General features: G+C 32.3%; 1 protein-coding gene across 4 annotated transcripts in view; it reads right to left on the bottom strand.

The window, feature by feature from the left end:
• The window catches only part of LOC126776307 (uncharacterized), a 147,792-nt gene that overhangs the window by 77,742 nt on the left and 42,454 nt on the right, over positions 1-27,596 (bottom strand). The window lies entirely within an intron of this gene.

Below are 27,596 nucleotides of genomic sequence, written 5' to 3'. Positions count from 1 at the left end.
TTTATGCTAATATACAAGTAAATGTATGAAATATTTTATAAGATTTTAAATAAATAAAGGCAAATGTTTGAAATACATCTGTAACATACTTAGATTTTAATTTTAAACTACATATAAGTTCGTATCTAAGAATACTGAGTGTGTAATTATTTATTAATTGTATATAATTTCGTGATTGTACATTTATAATTACGGAAAAATTCTTATTAATCATATAGCGCAGCGATTTATTAATTGATGATCCAATACGTCAATTAATACTATTAGAATTGAATCACTTGATAAATAAACGCACGTACATAAAGGGACACTATACAAAATCATAACGGGACTGTGTTCCATGTACATTAAGTATTTTTTCAATAAAGAACAGATGTTTTTAATACTATTTTCCGTATATTTATAAACTCGTCACGTGACAACCAATGACTGCATTTAAATGAAACGCATTGTAATGATAGATTATATCCTTTTCTACGTACAGGACAAAAATAACTTTGACAAATGAATAATTTCTAAGGGGATGGTAAAAAAACTGTATCTCCATATTTAGATATGTGAAGTCTTTATAATAGCTGCTCGGCTATCGCTTGTTTTAAATTATACTATCGTATTTAAATTATAATCTATGTATTTTATTAATAAAAATATAGTCAAGTCTGAAAAAAGTATTAAGCCCTTTCATTTCCTGAATCTAGAAGTGGATTACATTCGTTCTTCCGGCATTTCCTAATTGAGTAATGTTTTGAAATTAAATTTTGTGTACAGAAATATATTCTCCAGTTAAGTTGATAGTTATGCTAATTTTAAATAAGCACTAGAATAAGGAGTTTGTTATAAACGTACAACCTTTTCTAAAAGCCGGATTATTTCTCAGTTTTTGTCATGGATTTATTGGGAAACGAGATATAATTAACCATTGTATTTTCAACAATTCACATTATAATTGGGAAAGGACTCGTTTTCCTGTTATGTATTCGGAATATCACGTCGGGACGTGACGCAACTTACATTGTTGGACTATTTTACTACCAACTAAAGCAGGTAAAAGCCTGAAAATATCCCATGGCTGGGCTAAGAATTCCTCATCTTTTGAGAAGGTTTCGAGCGTATCACAATGCGCTGCTCCAATGGTGGATGTACACTTGACAGAACTTCAGTGATAATAAAAATATGTTTGGTGCTCGTCTTCGATTGAAGTCGCAGTCATCGGTTAAGAGTCACGCGTTCTAACCGATGGGCTCTTACTAGCAACTGGTAGGTATTAAATACGAAATATTTTACACATTTTTTTTATTGCAATTTTCTTTAATGTATTTACGGTCCGCTAAACCATCGACAATTACAAGTATTTCAAGCCGGTATCCTGTTCGGTTATCAAGTATCGTGACACATTGAGATCACTACAATGGAACAACCGCAATCTAGAACTAGGGGAAAGTTAGGGTGACTAGGTATTTAATATATTTCTAGACTTCATCAAATTTTAGTTACCAATACATTAATATATATATGTATATTGGATGTCTGAATGAGTTCTAACTATTATCGCGTATGTCATAAAAAGATAATGTAATTGAAAAGTTTTTTTTTTTTAATATTCGCCGGGAGGGCAAATGACTCTACTCCACCTGATGGTAAGTGGTAGTAGAGTCCAAACGCAACGACGGCCAGTACAGACGGGAAAAACGTTCTGCACTAGCCGCCTCCGCCTTGCCGGCCCGCAAGATGCCTCTTCACGCCTCGTTTGAAAGAACCCGGGTTGTAAGAGGAGGGGAACACGTGAGCTGGTAAGGAATTCCATTTTTTTTAAAGTGCGACAAAGAAAGGAGTTGCCAAATTTTTTTGTTTGCGATAGTATTGATGTCACAGTATAGAAAAATAAATAAATGATTTGACAGTTTTAGGTTTTAATTTTTATGAAACAGGTAAGCGGACGGGCAAATGGGCCACCTGATGGTAAGTGACTGACCATAGAGATTGGCGCTGTACTGTATATTACACATTCCTTACATCGCCAATGTGCCGCCAATATTGGGAACTAAGATGTTACGTGGCATTGTGTATGTAATTATACTGGTTCACTCACCTTTCAAACTGGAATACAACAATACTATGTATTGCGGTATTACATTCGAGGTAGTATATGTGATGGGTGGGTGATACCTACCGAGACGGGCTTGCAAAAAACCCCACCATAAATTTTTAGATTATGTTTTAATTATTGAATTACTTGTTACTTTTCAATAGTATTTCATAAGTCATTTCGGTTTAACGAAATTTGAAGTGATAAGAGAATGTTGAAAAAAAAAAAGATTTTGTATAAAAAAATACGTTAAAAATGTAAACGACCTTGGTATTTGTATACAACGTTGTGACAGCACATAAGTCTTGTAATGTAAGCGCGAACGGCGAAAGGCAATCAACTGTTAATTATATCAAGGCTGAGTATTTTCCGACAATAATCCGGTTGAATAAATTACTATTAAAAAATAATACACATCGCTCATATTTCATAACTTTAACTTAGCCCCCTTCTTTACAAAATGCCTATAAGTATAAACAACATACAAATTAATCAATAGCGTCGACAATTTATAATCGAAACTCCAGCATTTATTTTACATTTAGGATAGTTAAAGTTAGAACGGATAAATTAAATTGTTAAGGACCTACGTACCTGTAATGATTAACAACACGATTGAAATTTCCTTAGATCTATAGATTCTTCCATTCTATGAATAGATTGAATTTGAACAACATATACTGTTAAGATGGGAAACCGTCTGACATATCGGAAACGTCGGCAAATTTCAAGGCATCTGCGAGGAAAAGTGGTTAAGTATATGGCAAAATAAGTATACTCTAATTCCTCTCACTAATAATCCGACAGGACAGAAGTGCGACACAACCGAAGAAAGATCAAGAGCAGCCGATATAGATTGACCTGAACACAATATTGTCACATAACCTATTATATAAACATCTTATATACTAGCCACAGGCCTAACACATGGAGTTGACATAAACAGCGAAGGCATGAAATCGGCACCTAGTTCCTAGTTATCGAGTTATGAATAAAAACAAAAATGAAATCCTCATTTGTTTTCTAGGTTTGTCACCCTATCCCGGGACACTTTCTACTTTGCAACACGACACGGGATAGATAGGCGGGCCGATCAATCGAATAGCCCTTATTACATGGCAATAAAGTTTAAAATTAATCGTTCGTTCCGGTCATTGTTCAAAGGACGAAGGAGAAATTACTGCGACCTAATTTGTACATTTGTTATGATTCAGTGCATATACTAACATACATAAACGAGCAGCTAGATCACTTCTAACACACTTAGTCTCGAGAATATTTTATATTACTAAAAATATTGTACTTAAAGCTCACGACTAAAGAGTGAAAATACTGTTTATGGGCTGAGATTGAAATGAAGTATTATAACATGTTTGGTATTTCCTTATAAAGTTTGTATATATGAGATAATTTAATTTATTTAAATGTGCTAAGCAGTGTGTTATAGATTAGGAATGTACCTAGAAGTTATTACATAATCATATTTAGAACAAATAAAATAAATAGTAATACTCGAGGATAAAATAGAGAGCCTTCTAAAGGGGGGGGCCTTTAAAGGGGGGCTAGGGGGCCAGTAAAAACATAAAGACGAGTGGTACTGTACCTGTAGTGTTTTGTCTGTGACATCTATTTGTTATTATATAATATTGTGATATAAAAAAATAAATAAGGCAAAAAAAAAAAATTCTACAGCTTGGCTTTATATATATTAAGAAAAATATATCATAAATGAAGTAGTGTTGTCCATTGCAAGGAAACAAGACATTTAGACATGTATACATCTGTGTGTATTTTCGTTATACAGTTGCATTAGGCATATCTGTCGATAACTATCCGACATTAGTGTAGAGTGGAACACATGACGAAACAGGGTTACCACTTTTTTACATATTTGTATTTATTTATATATTTAATTTGTAGCAGATATATTGTTTGTATTTATTTTGTTGATGTTATATTTGTATTTATATTTTAAATTTCTAATTACCGCCTTTACGGATTTCTGCTTAGCCCAAAGGTTGACTGCTAGAGAATGCCTTATTTTATTTTTATTTTATTTTATTAGGATTTACAACAAGGAATACACATGACATGCTTTAATATAATATGCATAGTTATAAGCCTATGTGCTCCCTCAGGTACAGGAAACCACAGCATCCATCACATATAACAAATAACGGCTAATATAAATAGTAAAATTAAAATTAAGAACTTAACAAATTTAAAGTGATATGACTTGAAGAACTAAAACTAAAAACAGAACCTATGTTAAATGACTAAAATTTAGGAATAAAATTTGAAAAGCTAAATATAAAAGTAATATAAAGAAAAAATAATAAAGATACTAATAATACAAATAGATTGAATGGATTTACGTATGAACTTTATTTTAAATATTGATTAAATTTTTTTTTTATGTGTTTAGATGGCAATACCCAAGTTGTTGCTTTTTGCGAGTCTTTGCTTCAAAAAAAAATTATTTATTCAAGCAGGCTCATTTGAATATCATGTCATATATTAAATCCAGTATTTATTTGGGCGATAGCTGATCAGTAACAGTAACAGCCTGTTAATGTCCCACTGCTGGGCTAAGGCCTCCTCTCCCTTTTGAGGAGAAGGTTTGGAGCTTATTCCATCACGCTGCTCCAATGCGGGTTGGTAGAATACACATGTGGCAGAATTTCAATGAAATTAGACACATGCAGGTTTCCTCACGATGTTTTCCTTCACCGTTAAGCACGAGATGAATTATAAACACAAATTAAGCACATGAAAATTCAGTGGTGCTTGCCCGGGTTTAAACCCACGATCATCGGTTAAGATTCACGCGTTCTTACCACTAGGCCATCTCGGCTTAGCTGATCAACGATTCGGAATGTAGATTCTTAATAATTGTATACTTATAGGTAATTTCCGTATAATATTTTTATGAATTTATATAAACAAATCGTTATACAATATAAATATGAATTATTAATATAATTGTAAATAAATATTAATGTATACACATATATTTACAATTAATTATATCGCTTAATAGGGATTAAGTACCGACTATGTTTATTAATAAAATTAAATTAAAAAATATAAATAAAGAAATGATGAACAGCCCTATACATAGCTGTATTCGTCGCAAAAACGCTAGCGTAACGGGACGCGCACGCGCAGAGCATGCCAGCGAACGAGTGACCACTCGCTTTTTGTGTAGTTGGTGCCACGACCAAATACCGCATTGATGTCGTGCATAATAAATGATTGGCGGTTACGTTGTAAAAACTTTTTTCAAGGTTGCTCTTTTCTTGGTATTTTGGCAGTTCATAAAATTTCTTAGTAATTTAAATTAAAAAAAAAACCATGATTCACATTCTGTAACATTACAGCATTACTATAATATGGATGAATACTATTTATTTACACAAATAAAATAAAATAATAGACTAAAAGTATTAATGTCCCACAGCTGGGCAAAGGCTTGGACCTCATCTGACACACACGGTTACCTCATAAAATTTCCTTAAAATAATAAACACAAATGCTTTGCCAGATTTGAACCTACTATTTTTGTTTAAGATTAACATGTTCAAGCCGCTGGGCCTACTCGGCCTGCAAATAACTGTCTGTGATACTTTAATTTACAATTAAGTGTATTTGAAAGTAAGTGTTAACTTCATAGAAATATGTCTAAGCATTCTAGCCATCTTTGTTTTTGAGGTGACAATCTTCTATAAATAGCACAAACAAACTTACAACACGACATTCATTACACTCCAAGAAGTGCTACATAGCACCACTGTGTAATTTTTAAAATTACGAGTTCCACGAGAGCAAAAACTCTTGTCGGAATACAAGATGGACGAAATTATAGCGGTGTATTACAAAGATATGAGAAAGATAACTGCCCACATGATATGACATATTATTCTAAAATATGATTCTTAAATCTAATAAATGATATACATAATGCACGGACGAGAGACGTATCTTAGTCGATTGGTGGTGCATTGGCGTTGAAAGCAATGGTTCAATGGTTCATATTTCTTTCAGCACTAAGTGTCCGGCTCCCATGGGTGGAACCGGGTTATGTCGGAACCTTACACACTAAAGACGGTCTGGCTAATTACCATAAGGTGGCTCATTTTCCAGTCCACTTGCCGCTTTTATACAAAAAAAAGGAAACTGAAAAATCAGTCAGATAATGATAAAACATAAGTATTGTTTTAAGCCCAACCCATTTTTGACAAGAGAATAGTAGCAATTCGATTGTATTATCCGTTCATTGAATATTCTACCTCCAAACTTATTGTACAAGCCAGGGAAACTAAAGACAGAGCTGTATAATATATTAAATCCTATGCCGGTTAGCGGATTGAAAATATAAAGCTGGTGTAGATATACCTCTCAATGTCTGAGGGCAAATGGAAAATGGATGAAAACGATTTAGCATAAGGTGATCCATCTGCCTGCCTATAAATAAACAAAATTTATTAGCATAGCGTACTGGCATTTTACAGCACCTTTGATTTCTACTAACAAATATTTGTAAAAGCTAAACAGGTTTGACAGTCGACTCCCAACACAAAAGAGGTAGATCATTTGCCTTTACAATAAAGCTTTACAATTTATATAATACTTAAATTCGAAATTTGAACTACGTCAAATGACAAAAACCATCATTTAGGTCATATTATTTCATGTACAATGTTCATTGGTCTGCTTAATAATAATATGCTTTCAAGGTCACATGTCAAAGTTTCCACATTTCCTGATCGAATTCTTAGCAGTTTCAATTACAGAATAACCTTTGCACTCAGACAAACCTCTAACTATCGAGTTAGGAAACATGCGGAAAAAGCAGTAAGTTTTCGCGGAAAACAGAGAAAATCACACTAAACACTATAATAACGCTAAGAATACTTGCATAATTTACATGTTTATATAATGTATAATTCCAACTACATGATTATAATCATAGAAATGTTGAGCGTAATTTAATTATTGCTTCAGTTAACAGCAAAGTAAGCGAGTTACAAGCGTAATCATTATTTATGTTGGGTAATGAATAATGTTGACAATACCCAATATACCTATTACTTAAATTGTTAGATAATTTATTTTAACATTTATCTAAACATACTGAGAGAGATCAATGAACTATCAATGAATATGTGAACTGCTAACATTTTTCGTTTCTTATTTTCTTAATCTCACTCCGTGCTCAGTGAATAAAGGAAGAATTCAAATGAGCAGCGTGGTCAAACTGGCTCTAAATGTTTCTAGTCTTTCTTCTGGCGAGGATTCCCAGAAGTGGGATATTTACAGATAATATCAACCTCTTTCCGTATATACGAACTAATGCCGTTAATTTTTATTTTATACTAGCTGATTCTGACGATTCCGTCTGCAGATTTATTTCTCCTTTAAAACCGTAATTTACAATCCTATCCTTATTCAAGTCCCAGGCTATTTAATGGTTTAATCGTGATGAAGTAAAAAGCAAGCAAACAGTTACTTTCGCATTTATTGTATTTTAATTTTGTAATTTGCTAATTTTATCGTGTATTTTTCTTTATTTTCTTTATATTTGTGTATTATGTTTTGTAATACTAAAGAAATGACCCTTTGATGGCGGGCGTTTGTAACTGCGTCACAGTTTTATACTATGCAGTTATAATTATCGTTCTCATTTCGTTTCTGTTTTTTGTTGATTGAATAAGTTATTATTATTTATAATAATAAATATAAATAATTTGTGCCATCCAAAAAATTAAAACTATTCATGTGTCGGATAAAATATGAAATGTAAAGATTTCCGTTTGATTTAAAATGCCAAAAACTGTAGTCATGTAAGTTATAACTGCTCGTGATTCGATAACTATGGAGAACACGTTGGTAAAATAGAGTACATTTGTGATTTCAATGCTACTACAATAATGGATGCGTGAGACACAACAAAGACATTTGGCAACATTTTATAGGATATAATTTGCACAATGTATCATCTAGCTTACATTTATAAGTTATGATCACTATAAATATCTTAATTGAGGAACAATGATTCAATTATACATATAGTTCAAATCACATGACACGTATTGGTCAAAAATATTGGATCAACTGTTGACGTTCGAAACAATGGAATATGACCAACTGGCGAATGAAAAGAGAGGAATTATCATCAGATATTTTATCATCATCCAGTTTCTTTATCCTAATACTCGGTACATGTTTACAAAACTGATTTTTATAAATAGGTGACTTAACTCATTAGAATAGTTATAAATAAATTAAAAACGAATTTGGCTTGATTTAGAAACATCATAAAACTAATAAATCCAATCTCAATCATCTATATATACTCAATTATAATAATTATAATACTTATATTATTGTTATTTTACATAAATAAGTATAACATGGAGCTGTGAAAGTATAGAAAATTACAGGTGTATACCGAGAACTCCTTAATTATTTAACTTGAACCAACCATCAGCCAACCAATCATTCTCTTAGCTCATTCTTGTGTTAAATTAAGGTGAACTTCTGCCGTATGATGGAAGTATTTTGACGCTATATAGCTCACACCAAACCTTAAAACCATAATTACAAACAAAATATTTTAAATTTAATTAAAAATGTTTTTCAAAATCAAAGGAATTTATTGTATTCTAAAAAGCGAGTTACTTTCGATCTCGATAAACGACTTTCGCTACCTACTTTCATGAAACTGCAAGTTCGACCCTTCGATCCGAAGTTCCAAACTACGCGATACTGAACTGAACTATTAAAATACAAATTAGTTTATAACTACTACTACTTTCGTTTTTTTTAACCTAATGTATTCATATCATAAAGTTCGGCTGCGACCACGAGGGGTCGTCCCTCGTTTATCAATACAGATGAGAAAACACGATTTGATTTTGTTTTAAATCAGCTTTCTTTTTAATATTGGGAAAGCGAACGAATGATAGCTACCTGATGTTAAACGCACACTAACAGTTATTGAAACGCCAAAGTCAAACTCAAAAATATTTATTCAATATAGAAGCGTTACACTTACTTATTGATTGTCATAAATCTACCGGTTCGGAAATAAACACCTCAGACTTGAGAAGAACCGGCGAAAGAAACTCAGCTGTGAACAACATGTGATAAAAGATGTTATGTTCCTTGTACCTGTAATGACGCGGGCTCATTCCACCTTCAAATCAAAACACAATACAAAGTATACGATTTGGTCGGACAAATGGTGAGCAGATGAAACACGGCTTAGCTCTCATAACTCTGATACTTTTGAACGGTTTCAAATAAAACCCAGGATGCTAGTAATAGCTTGCAGCAGGATCCTGTGGATCACAAATGTCAACAACATAAAACCGTATATCCTTTCGACTACAGCTTTATTAAAGGCCAGAAATCAAATCCAGGCATGTTTTTGTCCCGTTATTTAAAAAAATATCTAATTAAATTCATGCGTTTATTAAATAGTAAAGATTAACTTTAAAAAAAACATACATATATTCGAATATGCGAGAGCAAGGACCTGCTTGAATCCAGAACACGTCTAAGCAGATTAGCATCATAAGAACTGCGCATATATTATTACGATTGCTTATTATGAATATTCATTTTAGTTTGAATGGATTTTACTAATTGAATTATTTACAAGAATTCCTAAAACACGATTATTGAAATTACTATTTGTTCGATCAGTCATTATTTGCAATTATGCAAGAGTATTGACGAAATTTACAAAAGCAACTCTATATCGATAAATGAATTGGTAATTTTCTTAAACTAAATCTGCTTAAAAATAAACAAATTAACAATTTTAATTTTCTTTTCATTGTTCGTAATATAAAATTGTAATCCTATGTAGCCTTACTTTAGTACTAAGTTATAACTGTACAACCATCTCTGTAACGCTGTTGATTTGTTGTTGAACAGCGACTGTCTTCACAATACCAGCTTTTGGAGTAAATCTTTGGAGTAATTATTTGTCAATAAGAGGTCGAAACTGCTAAAACACTACTTTTATTGGTACAGATTTTCTCATAGCAAATCTATAAATATTAAACACAAGCTAACCAACAGCTAACTGGAAGCAACAAGGGTAATAAAACTATTCCAAATAGAGTCACCATCGAAATTCCTCTTACCAGTCCTTAAGAAACTCGGGCAGCTTATTTTCAGTTCCTTACAAGGCTTTGGCACATGTCGCCTCTCTCGATACTGGTATTTGATACTAGACATTCCGGTGACGAAATACTACCTGCTAAGCAACTAGATACTGGTTTAAAAACATGTAGTTGACGCTGAGCGAATTTAATATAGAATTTCTCGATACCGACATTGTTCAATTAAGTTCAACATCTATAGATACAATAAATCAGCAATAGCCTTTCGACACGAAATATTATGAGGTAAATAATAAATTATTATAAAAAAGCCGAGATGGCCCAGTGGTAAGAACGCGTGAATCTTAACCGATGATCGTGGGTTCAAACCCGGGCAAGCACCACTGAATTTTCATGTGCTTAATTTGTGATTATAATTCATCTCGTGCTTTACGGTGAAGGAAAACATCGTGAGGAAACCTGCATGTGTCTAACTTCACTGAAGTTCTGCCACATGTGAATTCTACCAACCCGCATTGGAGCAGCGTGGTGGAATAAGCTCCAAACCTTCTCCTCAAAAAGAGGAGAGGAGGCCTTTAGCCCAGCAGTGGGACATTCACAGGCTGTTACGGTAATAAATTATATAAAAATTTATTATATAAGCTTTTTTTAATGTTTTTATTTTCTACACAACTTTACTGATATCAATTGAGTGACAAAGGTGTCATAAGTCGTGTTCTGGATTTATGTATCGTCAATTTATTCTCTGGAAGATAACATTGTTTTAAAAAAACAGTAAATAAAATGTATATAATATAATACAGCCTGTGGCATCGTGGGTCTAAAAGCTAAAAAATCAGTAAGCATTTTAGAATTATTTGATGCTTAGGTAAATCTTTTATGTTAGACATTATTTACGTTACTTGAATTTATATGAAACATAAAAAATTAGTATCGAGAACAATTGTGGATTTCAATCGTATTTATATAGTAAATAGATAGTTACATAGTAGTAGAAGTATGTTAGAGTGAAATACTAAATAACCACTTCGATAAAATACTGACTATTCAAATGTACCGTATTCTAAAAATATAGTACTTTTAAATTCGTTTAAAATTATAATATATATAATTTATAGAACTGGAAAGAGCTTGCATTGCTATAATTTGCCACTAAATAACGAACAGGAAACACAAATCATTGAAGCTCCTGATGAAACCCAACCAGAACACGCTAAACAGTACAGACGACCATCACGATTGGTATAACGTAACCTATCATTTCAACTTTAGAAATAAAAACATTTGCAAAAAAGAAGATAATTCATGGCCTCCATGACCTTTGAAATTCCAAATATCCAACCAAAGGATATTCTGTCGTACTACATGGGATTTGAGTCGATTCTTGAATAAAAAAAACGAGATTTACGACGTTACAGTCGTAATGATGAAGAAAGGTGGTACAAAAAGAGAAGAATAAGTTTGTAAAGCGGTACACAAACGACCTTGGTTTTTACTGTAGGCCACATGCCGGCTGTTGCTCCTAAGGACGATGGTATGCATAGCCGGTTTTGTTTTTGTAAGACCACTCCCGTCTTGTTTTGATGGATTGATGTTGGGGCCCTTGATTTCGAAGTCCGTTGAGTTTATGTAATTTCAATTATAATTTCTGTAAATGATATATATAGGAAGGGCAATTTTTGTTAATCTTTTTTATAAAACTAAACAATTTTAAAACTTTCTATAGATGTTATTATTAATTATAGAATTGTCGTTTCTTCAACTTTCTATATGGGCTCGTTTATGATAATTTTGGCCCAGAGCACGCCCTGTCCACCGTCTCCATCCAGCTAAACGCATCATTCTATGCAATTATAAACTTTTACTTTTTAATAGCTACATGCCTACATAACTTAAATTTAGTTGACGAACACATTTCTTATATAAAAATTCCTCGATGTTTACAATTGACATGTAAATAGCATATGAATATTTATTATAATTGTAAAATAAGACAAGTTAAATTTAAAAAGTTCTCAATAAATTCTCCTTATTTCCAATCTAATAGATATTTCTTGACATTAGCGCAATAGCACAAGAAAAGTCCTCTATATTAAAATAGCAGTACATATTGATAATTGAGTATTTTCTTTCGTACATAAATTCTGTACCCTTCGACCTAAAACATTACTTAAAGTTGTCACGAACTGTTCGTGATAAATATTTTTCTATTGTAATTACTAAAATATGTCGGAAGTTTCTAGAAAGTGTGATCGTGCGTTACCAGAGTGTGGTGAAATTTTAGACAACCGATAGTCATCTAATGTTAACATCGTGTATGAGGTTTGAGGTTATCACGGTAATAGAACGCCATGTATTAATTTCCAACAGTAGTCGGGTCACGTTTGGTCTAACGAGGAAATTAAATTTCAAAAGAATTAGGGGATCCGGGTTTAAGAGCAGAAAGAGTAGTCAACCTTAACAGAATATTTAGAGGGCGTTTGGGTAATTTACGACAATCCCTTTGAAGATGAAAGATATGGTGCAGTTCAAGATGTTTCACGTTTAACACAAACAAATTCAGCACTAATGGACTTTGTTGATGGGTACGTTTTTGAAAAAAATATTTATCTATTGTAAGCATGAATGTTGTAAAAAGGCACATGTTGTACAAACTTCATCTTAAAAATGCATACCTTTTATGCGTTTTTTATCTGCTAATAAATTAAAACGATTAATGATTTTTATGAAATAGGTAACCAACTGAATTTGCCTACTGGCAAATTGGCAATTATAGTAAGTGATCACCACCGCGCACAGACATTGGACCAATCTTGGAAAGTAAGATGTTGTGCCTGCAGTTCCACTGGCTCACTCGCTCTTTAAATCGGATCACAACAATGTATAATAATGCTGTTTGGCGTACAATATCTAATGAGTGGGTGATACCAAACCAGACGGAATCACACAAAGCCCTATCACAAAGTAAATAATTTTAACATATTAATCGAATAAATTAATTTTCCTTATATAGTTATTGCTTAATTAGAATTCAACAACTGAGATGTAATTTTCGACGATCACGAAACATTTCATTCCACGCTTCTGTTCTTAAACGGTTAATTTGCATAAACCCAAAGAGTATATTTCCATACAGCCAGCGATTCTAAAATTAGAATTCAACAATCAACTAGTCAGACTATTACAATAAACCAAGACCGAACCACTGTTCCTAATAAATAGTCATAGACAATAGAGGCTAATGAAGCGAAACTGCGGAATTTAACAATGTCCTAACCAAGTAAGCAGAAATTTATGAGGCTGTTGATATTGAAACAATTGATGAAAGGAATTAAGGTTTATCACCTATTAACACTAATAGAAAACAATTATACCCAATCATATTTGATTCTATTAATACCGTTCAAAATATCAACTTGACTATAACTATGATTCACGTCTTTACACAAACTTGTCGATGAAGGTTCGAAAATAGGATTATTTTTTATCTAATTATTATACATTTCATAACCAACATTGAAATTTACTAAATAAAACTTCTAGATAAGACTTCTATTTCAAAGGTCGTAATCTCCGCCAACGATCGAAAAATAATTCTATTTTTACTACCATTCCACGCATTTATGATCTCCAAAGTAATTATTTCAAATTTTGATTTACATATACATATCAATATAATTTATAATATACTATATTATTGAAGTCCTCAACGTATAGCTTGCATATAATAATGAAAAAAATATTTAGTATTTAAAACAATATAAAGTTTATATCCAATCTACGTGAAATGTATTTACGGTTAAGCGTCAGACTTGTGATTGATTGCCTTGAAAGTATGAAGAATCCACGCGACCTGTTAAAAATAATAAATGCATTTGACTGATACTATCAGAACGCAGGGTTAAATGGCGAAAAGATTATGTCAGAGTTTGGGCATTTTGCCATTTAAATTGCTTACAACACCCCGTGGTGTGATACAGAATCACAACCTGAATACGAATAGATGTTTAAAAACAACTCCTTTGTTGAATATTTCATAGCGGATTTTGTAAGGACGCGTCAGATTGACGGTAATTGTGCAATCATTTTTACATATGTATGAGTGAATTTGGAGCAGTATTTCATCAATGTGTCGATGTTTTAATAAACTTAAGAACAAGATCAATTATTACGTCATTTATTCAAAAATGACAGCTTATCAGATGTTGATATCTCGTAATTATTTTGATCATTAGCGTCATGTTTGCACAATGATTGACAAATTTACTAAAAATATACAAACCAGTGATGCGTTCTACGAACTAACGAATTAAATGCGGCCTTTGTATGGTCATGCTCTGTTAATCGACTACACTAAACAACAGTCTATGGTCAAATATGGCTACCAAGAGCAATGACCTGACCAGCGTTCGCAACAAAAATTAACATTCTCTATGGCTGTTCTTTCGTCATCAACGTAACAGATCAAATCAAAGTGTCCGACATTTACACCTGGAGGCGTTTCGATTATTATTATTATTTTTTTTTTTGTATAATCGTATCAACCTTTTAATTTTGTCTACTGTATTCGAGCGATCGTATATTGAGATCGATTAAAATCTACTTATTCTATGTAGGACTGAACAGGCTTTTAATTTTAATATAAATTATAAAATTAAATAAAGCTAAAACTGAGTAGCTAACTATAAAACACATCTTATTTCAAATTAAAGACAGACAGACTCCTTATACCTATTGCAAATTAAAAACAAACTCGCTTAAAAATAAAAAAATACACGAACTCTTTTAAACAAGCACAGACCAACTTTTGCACTATTCGCTATTATATAACTGTATATATAGCTGTTTTACTGGTGGTAGGGCTTTGTGCAAGCCCGTCTGGGTAGGTACCACCCACTCATCAGATATTCTACCGCAAAACAGCAATACTTGATATTGTTGTGTTCCGGTTTGAAGGGTGAGTGAGCCAGTGTAATTACAGGCACAAGGGACATAAAATCTTGGTTCCCAAGGTTGGTGGCGCATTGGATATGTAAGCGATGGTTGACATTTCTTACAATGCCAATGTCTAAGAGCGTTGATGACCACTTACCATCAGGTGGCCCATATGCTCGTCCGCCTTCCTATTCTATAAAAAAAAAAAAAAAAAGAACCTTCAGAGTATATCACGTGCTGCTAGAGCTCTGTAGCATAGAAATCATCCTCAAAAGCAGGCATTGTTGAAGTATTGTGATATCGTGACTTCCCTGGCAACGCCCTCGGCACTTTATTTTATCTATATTTTTAACCTTTTATTACACAGCACGTAATATATGCTGAAAAAAGGCGGGATTAACGCTAAAAGCATTAAACCTTTTTTTACCAACCAGCTTTAGGAAGTGCTGTGTTTTATTATATTATGTGCACATATGTATTATTATTGTACTTAACATGTGGGACGCTGTATGTCCGAAAGATATTATTCGTCTACAAAATGTAGAAACAATATTGACTATTAGTTTATGTTTTCACTTTTGATTTATTAATTAATTCATATAATTAAGTCGAGATGGCCCGAGTGGTTATACCGCGTGAATCTTAATCGATGATCGTCGGTTCAAACCCGGGCAAGTACCACTGAGTTTTCATATGTTTAATTTGTGTTTATAATTCATCTCGTGCTTGATGGTAAAGGAATATATCGTCAGAAAACCTGCATGTGTCTAATTTCATTTAAATTCAGCCACATGGGTATTCCAACAAACCGCATTGGAGCAGCGTGGTAGAATAAGCTCCATACCTTCTCCTCAAGGAGGCCTTGGCCCAGCAGTGGGACATTTACAGGCTGGTACTATATGCTATACTACCACGTACATATGTGTCATTAACTTAGATATTTTGTCAATAAATTGGGTTGCTTTAAAAAACAAAATTACACATCTAATTATAATAATATGATTATTTAGACACGGCTGTCAGATTGTGATACAGAATTGAAGTAACGCTTTATTTCTTTAGTAATCTATGTGAGAGTATGATCTTTCTATTAAAATGCTGTCGGATTTTAAGATTAACCTCCTTCCCAAATGAAGACTATATAGAATTTGTTTTTTAAACCCTGGCTTTAATCCCTATCTAATCAAAACTGAAGTATTATTAATAAGGATATTATAATTAATAAACATTTGAAAATTAAATTTAATTTTTAATCGCAATATATGTGCGTTTTTTCAATTGAAAATATTCTGTAAACTATACGAACCTACAATTTTACGAAAGTTTCTATTTTATTCCTTAAGTTAAGAGCTATAAGAGTCAAAATTTATTTTTACTCGTGTGTAACAGCCGATGTCGCAAATTTCATTAGCGTATCCACATTCCGTCTTAAAATTGAAATGCCATATTTGTGTCAAATTCAACTATCCAAATTGTACACCTTAACTTGCTTCACTTAAGGCTTAAATTCCCATAAGGATATCTATATATTTTAACAACAATTTACCACAAAATTTATAGTTTTAGCTATATCATAACATGCACAATTGGCAGTCCTATTACCTTTCTTAAAGAGAGGTCTCGAGACCACGTGTGGGTGAAATTTACTTCTATCATATATTTACTTAAGCAGCCTAACAGTTAGCATTTCAAGTTATGCCAATATAGACTTTATTCGATTTCAATACAGGTTAGAAATGCTTACATGATTTGGGTAGATAAGAGGGCTTTGCAGATAAGACCCAAGTCTTAAAGGATGTACTTGACGTTAATAGACAAGTTGAAAAATGTCAACCTTACAATTAAGTGCTGTTTTGAAAATATGATACGAGATGCATATTAAGAGGAGAAACAATGGTTTGAGATAATTTCTGGAATTTATTATTCTATAGATTTTCTCATGCCGATTTCAGTTGTGTGATAAAATTTATAGTATTACTTACATTTGTGAGGTGTAGTTTGCAGTTTAGGGATAGCGTTCGAGGGCTCGAGTCATGTACGTGTTTTACTGGAACCTGATACCTTGGAAACCTTTGACATGGCTTTGCGCTGGTGATATATTTGCTTTAGCTACCTGTCTTGACTTTCAAACGCATGGTTAAAGTTAAACGTGATTTTTGTTTAATTTAGTCAAACAACCAATATAATACAAGCCATGACGAGTTTTTTAAACGAGATATTTAAGCCAAAACGAGTCGTTTCTTATAGATGTGATATTTGAAATATTTTTATTTAATGATGAAATGATGTAGTATCTAGTAATGATTAAAAACAACAACAAAAAATATATATCCGATCGTTCTAAGATTTCCTTCATTGAAACACTCTTTTGCAACATTAATAACAGTCGTGAAATTTCATCAAGCTTCTTAGAATGTAGGTTGATGGGTAGGCTATGGACTTGTACGACAAGAAAATATTTTAAGTATGTTAGTAAGTAAAATCAAGTAACGTAAATGACATATTGCTGCATTGGGTATTGGTTAATTCAGCATCTTCATTACAACATTGCACTGACAAAAACGGTCTCCTCGAAATAGTTTTGCAATAGACTTTGTTTCATTTTACGTTTTTGAGTCATTATAATATTTGGTAACGTCACTGATTCGAATCAATTCGATTTTCGACTTTAATATAATGTATTAGATATTATTATTGCTATTCAACATTTTGACATTTTAATAACAAAATACTAAGGATGAATAGACAATATGTTCGTCCTGGTGTAATAAAATTTACTTTAGTTGTTTATTAGGAATAGGAAAATGAAGTAACCATTTATTCTTCGATGTTCAGCAACATCCGATTATTTCATTTTGTGACTTAACAAAAGCTGTTTTAAATCAAAATTGGTAAACGGTATCCCAATTTATAAAGATTTTCCTTCTGCGAATAAATTCCTGGACTACTAAAGATGACACAATATTCTACGCATATATTCCATTTGCTTTTGGACTTCACAACTGTCATCAAGTTGAGTAATTGGTCGTGTTTTGACTAGAATGCTCCATTTAGCAAATGTGTTATCTCTCGTTGCAGTATTAAATCCTAACATTATCCAATGTCAGCAACTGTTGAACGACAATCTAACCAGATCTTAGGTATTTCATCACGTTACGTAAGCTTGACGGCCGTTCACGTTGCTTGTGACATAATATTCAAGTACCTGTAGTTCTATTTCTGTAGTTATCATGACGTTGGGATCTAATAAAACATACTCGTTTTACTTTCATGTCGACAGTGTTACCATAAAGTTTACTCTTTTTCGAAAAATTTTCGAAAGATTCAAGAAATCATCTTGTACTACCATTTTATTTTCACGCTCTTTTCTTACATTATCTGCATCTAAATTTTTAGTAGTATTTACGATGAGATATTGCCGTTTAAATTCCACGCCTAGTTATGGATGAAGCAGAAATATTGTTATTCAAAATTTCCAAGTGGTTCACTTGCAAATGACAACAAAAATGCAAATTAATAGATAAAATAATAATGAAGATTATTATTAAAACTTGGAATTTTTATATAGATAAATGTGTTCAATTACAATTAAACATAATTCGGTTACAAATAAAGTTGATTATATTTGACAATTGCAAAAGTCCGCTTGATATTTGAGTAGATATTAGTTGAAAATTAAATTAAAATGAAATAAATTTGTAATCAAATCGATTTACCAAGTAAGCTCTTTTAAAAGTTTGTAGCTGTAGTGTTATAGGAAGCTATAACCTGTTTAACAACTGATATCCAGTGTTATCAATAATATTAATTAGCTTGTAAATGTAAAATATGAAATTTTGAGTAGTCGTTAATAAATATACAATGATAAAGATTACATTACAAATATTGTAAAGTGTTGAATTTTCGGTAGAATATTAGCTCGATGCAACGTTATCTACTGAAGTATAGACACGTCAGATAAGGATAACCAATCTCATCACTCTCCGAAATCTAATTGAAATTTGTTTGAGCAATATTAGTTTTTATTTTCATGTTATGTGATTGTGTTTTCGCTTGCATTATTCACGCGATAAAATAGTTTTATATCCACACACGTAATACAAGTGAATGTTGTATCATTTGTCAGATAACTACAGAAGTTTATCTATGATAAGAGTTTATTTCGAAATTTCTCCTTTCTTTATGTACTTAACAATAGATCAAAGTACAAGAAAAAATTGTGACGCAATATACAGATACCTATATATCTGTCACAAAATTTGATGTATATAAGTATTTCAAACTCGGAAAGATATACCTAATTAATGAGAGAAAGAATACGTTATCTATTTTTAACATTTTACATGAAATAATAGATAAAATGTTAGATATAATAAAATAACAAAATAAAGGTGTTAATTATTTAAATATTAACACAGCTTTGAAATAGTGCTAATTAAAATTTATTAACGATATTACAATAAAATAGGCATAAAATTGGTGAAATCAAAGAAATATTTACATCGTCATCACCAACCATCTGTCGCAACTGGCTATCGCTGCTATAAGTATCGACCCAGAAAAGGGAGTTAAAATGCAACCTACTTTTGTAATTTATTTAATTTTGTCATCAAGTCTGAATATTTTCGCAATTTCATATGTTTTGTTTATGAAACTATTAATTATGCCTACAAACATTTTTCGACACTAATAATCTACATCATTTCAACAATTTCTTCATATGTGCAAGCCAGTCTGGGTAGATGAGACACGCTCATCGCATCTTCAAACAGCTATACTTAGTATTGTTGTGTTCCTTTTTGAAGGGAGAGTGAGCCAGTATAAATACAGGAACATGTGACATTACATCTTATTTCCCAAGGTTGGTGGCGGATTGTCTATGGGCTATGGTGACGATCTCAAAAAAAAACGGTAAATAAATAAAATTAAAATAAACGTGTTATTATTTTTTTACCAAGGTTTTAATCAATAAAAGTTTGTATATGTAAGTCAATAAGGGTTTGTATATGTATTTTTCTTTTCTTCCTCCAACCCGCATTGGAGCAGCGGGTGGAATTAGCTCCAAACTTTCTCCTCAAAAAGGAGAGAGGAGAGAGGAGGCCTTTAGCCCAGCATTGGGACATTCACAGGCTGTTACGGTTACGGTTTACGGATATGTATTTTACTGGGGAATGGTATTCGTATCAGTGATAAATTGCCGCCGATAATTTTACCAGTAATGAATTTAATCTCATGTAAGGACAAACAAAGAAAGACAAGATATGTCACTCAATATGAAACTATATAAACCAGGACTGTTCCGCTCAAATACGTTCTTGTGCCAATAAAATTATTACATTAATTAGAGCGCAGAAGCGAAGTGGCAGAATCTACATTTGGAATCCATGGTATGGTTTACATTTAAATAATCTTATAAAATGATTCAAAATTACGTATAAAAGCCTACTGGGATAGGTTGTATATTTTGATTTAATAATAAATAGTAGATCAGTATCAAAAAATTAATTACACATAAATGAATATAAATACTATTAATCTGCTTTTTTCACATATTTAAAAACTAATATGTAAGTTAGCAATAGAAGTTTACGCAATGGGTTTGCAAAATTAACGGAACGGGATATAAGCCGCAATCTCTGCATAAATTTAATCATTTCTAAACGTTAATTTAACCTAATTACAGAAATACACAATAATAGCTATTGATTTAACGAAACGTGCTATAAATAACAACCAAGGCAAATTCCGTGTAACCAATGATTGCTGAATCGCTTCCAAAATAATACAAAATTTGATAATTTAACGGGCACATTGTTTATAATGAAATGTACTTTATTACCAATAGCTTAAGAACTAAATTATAAACTTTCCATGTAACCAAATATATATTTAAAGCCACACCTAACAATTTCCATGCCGTATCACGAGTAGCAGTAGTAACAACAAAGTATTTCGGTGCCACAGGTCAGATCTACGTGCGATCTTTTAATATGTACTATAGTTTAATTTGCATATAATGGAGTATTAGAAATATATCTAGATCGAGAATTATGTGATTTATAAGACATAGCCATTATGTTTTTGTCCGTGAGGAATTATCTATACTTTATTCCCAATAGGATTACAGTTTTAACAGTCGCTTTCTACAAGGAAATCTTTGTAGTATTGGATTGTTTTACTTAAAGCGAGTCACTGTTTTAATGAAGAATAATTTCCACCCGCGGGTGACGGGGGCGGCGTTAGGTATACAGGATACCTACCTTTTCTGTACCCCTGACAACGCGAATGTAAAATTTAATGATAACCGATTGAGGATGGAAGATGAAAGTGTAACCAACAAACTGACTGACCCCCGTGTTAGGGGAGATGGGCGGGTATTTGGTAAAAAAGAAGCTTATGTCCATCCTTGGGGTTCAAGCTCGCTTCACAACAAATTTTATCAAAATCGGCTCAGTGGTTTAACCTTGAAGACCTGACAGACAGACAGATTCACTTTCGCATTTATAATATTAGTACATACATATATAGATTAAGGATAATTCTAAAAACTAACACTAAACCAAAGGTTTTTACACACGTTATACGCTACACTTTATTCGATTAACAGATATGATAATAGGATTCTTTCTGTTGCCACAGTTAAAAATAACCTAATAAGAAGAAAAATGACAAAAATGTTTCAAGCGAAACGAAGTTTAAACGTGAATGTATCTAGCAAAATAAATCTACCACCATTTCTAGTATTTGTCTATCGAGGTCACTACTAACGTCATCACGTTACAAAGTTACAAATTACACTTACATGTAACTGCTCATTTCCCAAGAGACTAATATTCTTAGTAACATACTATTACGACTGAAATTGTTCCATAACTGCATGGTTTCCGATTTAAGATAATGCTTCAGCTAATGTTGAACGATTTTATTTATTCAGATCTTTGAAATGGATTCAAAAGAATTGGAACACAGTATCATTATACGTAAAACTGTACATTACAAATTTAAATAACATATTTACAAAGATGTTCACTTTTAGGAAACGTTTACTGGTGGTAGGGCTACATGCAAGTTCGTCTGAGTAGGTTAACATCAGATATTCTACCGCAAACAGCAGTACTTGTTATTGTTGGGTTACGGTTTAAAGGGTGAGTGAACCAGTGTAATTAAAGGAAAAGAGACATAACATCTTAGTTCCCAAGGTTTGTGACGCATTGACTATGTTAGCGATGGTTAACATTGCCAATGTCTATGGGCGGTGGAGACCAATTACCATCAGGCGAGACATTTGCTATTTTATATTATTACAATTTATTTAAAAGAAAACATATTTTTCTTAGCATCACATCACTTCGTGTCTCACTCGTTAAATGTTTAAAACTTACTTACGATACGGCATTTTGATCCATGTATCCTTTGAATGTTACGATTATTTATTATAGTCTACATTGCACATCACTTTCTGACATTTCACGATCGAATTTTGCCGTGATTTTCGGGTTTGTAAGAACAAACTTATCGCATATTATATACATGTTATATTTAAGCGTGAACTCGGATAATTCAATGTCGAATTATCTGATTGTTATGTAAGAATCTATCAGGTCCAATGGTTTTCCTCGACCTTACTGTAACCTTACACGTTATGATTGAAATAACTAGTAGATATTCAGTTGGAACTGAGTGAGCAGAATTCACAAATATAATATCTATATAATATAATTAAGTATGCAAGTATAAAAAAAAATAAACGCAATCTTATGCACGTCACTACTTCCATCACCTCAGACGGAATTCTTAGATCGCCGAGTATTAAATAATGATAGGGTTAATTTTGAGTTACGTATTACCATATAATGGTATAAACCGTACTAATTTGCCATTTATTATACATTCAGAAAGTGTAACCTTATGTATTTTTATGTACATATTCATTACACACATTGTCTCGTAATCGTGTCGGACGTTCAAAGCGAAGAGCTACATTTGTGATTAAGGTTGACACCTGCGAAATTTCACAATGAAGTAAATACATATATTTAAATAATCATCACTTATTACTAAGATATTTTGAAATAATATTTAAATTATTTTATTTATTTGGTTGTTTGTTTGTTTTTTTTTTGTTTAAAATATTTTTAGCAGCCCTACCAAATGTCACGTACGAGCTCTGGGAATAAAAGTATACTACGTAATGGCTCGCTTAGAAAGCTGGAATATTGTTTTAGGCAAAGTAGGCCGTAATATACCCGTAGTTAGAATATAGATTACAATGCTGATATTGAAATTAATGATAATAATATAGCTATGTAGTTAATTATATTATTTTATATATTTTGAAAAGAAACACACACAATAAGATCATTGATAAACAAAAATTCTAATAAAAATGTTGACAATACCGGTGTGGTTGACATCAGAGCGTATTGTGATTCGTCGACGGCTAGCGAAAGTACAAAGTCAGAGGTGCCCAACCATTGACAGCGGTCACGCAGTCTGACCTGCGCAGTTGGCGGAACGTACAGATAAAATATCATTGTTACGGGTTGGAGGACGATTTTTTAACCTTAATTTTAACGTACTTGTAAAGAATCGATCTGTATTTATTTATAATTTTTAAAAAACTCACTCATATTTTTACTTTCTAGTTACTTTTTATTAATGTGTTTTTTCTGAGCATTATCACTGTTTTTTTTTATATTTATTATTAAAAGTTATAATGTTAAGTTCAACGAGCCTCGAAAATAAAAGTGAGGATGTCTCGGCCTAGCACAGCAATCAACTTCGATATGTCGTAAATGTTCAATCTAAAAAACTAAAATCTATTAAAGAACTAAGTGCATTTACAAATACAATGTATGCATTACTAAAAATGTTTCCTAGTCCTATTGACATGGTACCAGAATTTTAGTTCTTAATGTGTCATAACAAATCTCCAGTGGCCGACTAATTGAATTTAATTTGTCTAATTATATTAAGTAATTGGATAATCAAGTGTAGTTGTACACTATAGATTTTCATATTAGTAAATTATACACGTAAAGTAAAAGGATCGTTTGTTGTTTGATCGGTGTTGGATTTTGTGTCATAAAATTCACTGAAGAACAAATATTTTAAAATTTTCTCTTAAATCTCAGATGTTTCACATATCGTGGATATCATCTAAATACCACGATAAAACAGAAAATGACTGTCTGTTTAACTATTGCAGTGGGTACAATGATGGATCGATTTTAATAAAACTTCCAGTACGGTGTTGAACGTTACGGAAAATGTTCCCATTGGAAAACAAATGACTTTAAATAGAAATCATAAAATTAAACCGTTTACGCAGAAACAATGAATGAGATGATACAAAGGATGCTTTGCTTTAATGGAATTCAAAATAAAATAATTCAATGTAAACACAAAACTATAAACACGTTTTGTTTACTCTTATCCGTTTGTTTGCTTTGTTCGATGTTTTAGCGGTCAGCAATGACTATTAGAACGGTTTATTTAGACTTAGGAGTGTGGTATATGCGTAACGGTATCGCCTCATACAAACGTATAATAGATAATTAAGATTCAGGCAAAAAGTATATTATATACGATATTGTACATTTATTATAACAAAAAAATGGATTATGTCGTAACTTTAAATATGATACACATATTACACAATGATACTTATTTATTATGTCACCGGGATTTATTTTAAATTCTACTAATCTTACCTAACCTACCCTATAATCTTACTTATATTATAAACGCGAAAGTTTGTGACAACGGATGGATGGATCTGTGTTGCTCTTTCACGCAAAACTTCTAAATTGATTTGTATGAAACTTGAAAGAAATAGCTTATCCCCTGACTTAACACATATGCTAACACCTGACCCCTCTGCTTACATGCAGTCGTAGCAGCGGAAGTTAATATTTAACATATTTTTAAAATACTTTATTACCGACAGCAAAACGAACAGAAATAAACTAAGTTAAGAATTATTTACATAAAAGCCTTGAATATATATAAATAACATATAATTTTACAAAATATAATATTGTAAATTATTAATATTTTTTTAAAATTAATGGTCACAAAATGGCAAGCTATTAAATAACAGCTAGGTACAGTTACAATATGGAAGTTCCATATCTTCAAAACAGTCTATGATCCAGAGTTATTATATAATATATCTGTTTTGTAGGAGTAACTGTTGCTTAAAAGAAGAAAGCGTTTTTCTATGGATTTAGCTTCGCTTAGTCAAAGATGTAGTTGCACCCTAACATTTAACAATTAAGCTAGGATCTTAAAATAACACCAGGGTTCAGAAGTTAGTAAAGCGATTAACACCTTAACGATCCATCCACCATCTTAACGACCATTTTAGTTGCGCTGTGTAAAATTATTTTTCTTTGAAACTTACATTTATACCTTCATACAAGTCAGGGCTACGTACTTGATTATTATCATGCTGATATGACTCTTATAGTCTTTAAAATAAAGGAGAAATCTTCTTTAAATAATTTCAACCGATTTGTGTTACCATACTCCTCGTGGACATAGCGTTTAATTTTTATTAAGGTTGTTATATTTTAAGCCTCTATTTAAATAATTAGTTGTAAAATGTTTTTAAAACGGTATTTTGAGGGCGTTAACTGGTGTACAGCACGCGATGTTATGTTTGAAAATGTTATTGTGGGAACTTCAATATTGCAAGTAGTTATTCGAATTTAATCATTTTACTCGAGGGAAGGAAGGTATATTTCTTAAGGTTTGAAGTGAATTTAATATCAGATGGTGGTAGGTCCTAAGACTATATATAGCTGATAGGAGATTGGGTCCTAAAAGTAATTACGTCAAAAGACAAATATATATAATAATAATAATATCCTGGGATATTTTTCACACACGGCCATCTGATCCCAAATTAAGCTTGTACAGAGCTTGTACTATGGAAACCAGACAACTGATATACTACATATACTACTTTTATTTTGTAAATAGATAATTACAGACTCAGGACAAACAGACATGTTCATGCACACAAATGTCTGTCCTGGGTGGGAACCAGCTCGTCAAATATATATATATATAGTGACGTCCGTTTTCGTATATTGAGCTTTTCTCGATATATCAATCTTTAATTTATTTCATAAACAACAGAGCACTGCAAGGTAAATATATAATTTTGATAAACGGAAATCACAACTTTTTATCAACCACATACCAAAGCAGTCAACGTTTTTTATACCGTAACAGCCTGTGAATGTCCCACTGCTGGGCAAAAGGCCTCCGCACCTCTTTTTGAGGAGAAGGTTTGGAGCTTATTCCACCACGCTGCTCCAATGCGGGTTGGTGGAATACACATGTGGCAGAATTTAAGTGAAATTAGACACCTGCAGGTTTCCTCATGATGTTTTCCTTCACCATCAAGCACGAGATGAATTATAATCACAAATTAAGCACATGAAAATTCAGTGGTGCTTGCCCGGGTTTGAACCCACGATCATCGGTTAAGATTCACGCGTTCTTACCACTGGGCCATCTCGGCTTTTTTCAACGTTTCTTAATTGAATCGAACTAAATCCAAGTTATCTTTAAAACAAAACAGACCTACATATTAGTCTAGATCAGTCGGAGTGTTTGCCATTAATTTTTACCAATACTTCCAACGAGCCAATATTAATTGAGAACACGGTCGGAGTGAAATAAATGAATGGTCGTACAAGAACAAGGGTTGCTACTTAAACGTGAAATTTGAATGTCGAATGCCTTCTCTAGTGTCGAGAAGGTTTGAAGTTTCACAATGCTGCTCCAATATGGGTAGAAGCACGTGTATAATTTCCGATGCATACAAATTTCCGCACAATATTTAACTTATAATAATATTGCTGATAGATACTATGGTTAGTAAAATCAGAAGCTAATGCCTCTTTAATGTCAATCTCTATAAACAGTTTACATCACAACTTTACACACTTATGGTACATACATTTTATTTTTATTTATATATTTTTTTTAACTTTTAGATGAAATATGATTTGCGTGACAAATAAATCACAATAATACAGACTTTCACTAATGCAATTTTGAAATGGCTATTGTGATCTACAGAGTCAGAAATAAGTAATTCAAAACAGTATTCGAGTAATGGAACGAAATGTTTAGGAAATGTATCCGTGTATAATTCTGGGAAGTAAGCAACCCTATACAACAGTGGCAGATGTTGGTACCTAATGTTTGGGAGGTATTTACCGTGAAGCCAGCCGTATGGTGTACGGATTTAGCCGTCAAAATAAACTTTCAAGGGCAATGCACTGCGGCCGACTACCGGCTAAAATTAATGTACTTTATCACAAGCCAAAGTAATGAACTTTGCACTTCTTATTCATTAATGTTTCTATTCATAAATCTGAACTCATATCCCGATGAATTCCTGATTTAAAAAAGCAATTTTC

The sequence above is a fragment of the Nymphalis io genome, chromosome 20 (assembly GCF_905147045.1).
Source record: "Nymphalis io chromosome 20, ilAglIoxx1.1, whole genome shotgun sequence".
Classification (NCBI taxonomy): domain Eukaryota; kingdom Metazoa; phylum Arthropoda; class Insecta; order Lepidoptera; family Nymphalidae; genus Nymphalis; species Nymphalis io.
The sequence above is the reverse complement of the archived record's forward strand: the minus strand, read 5'-3'. Positions and strand labels throughout refer to the sequence as shown.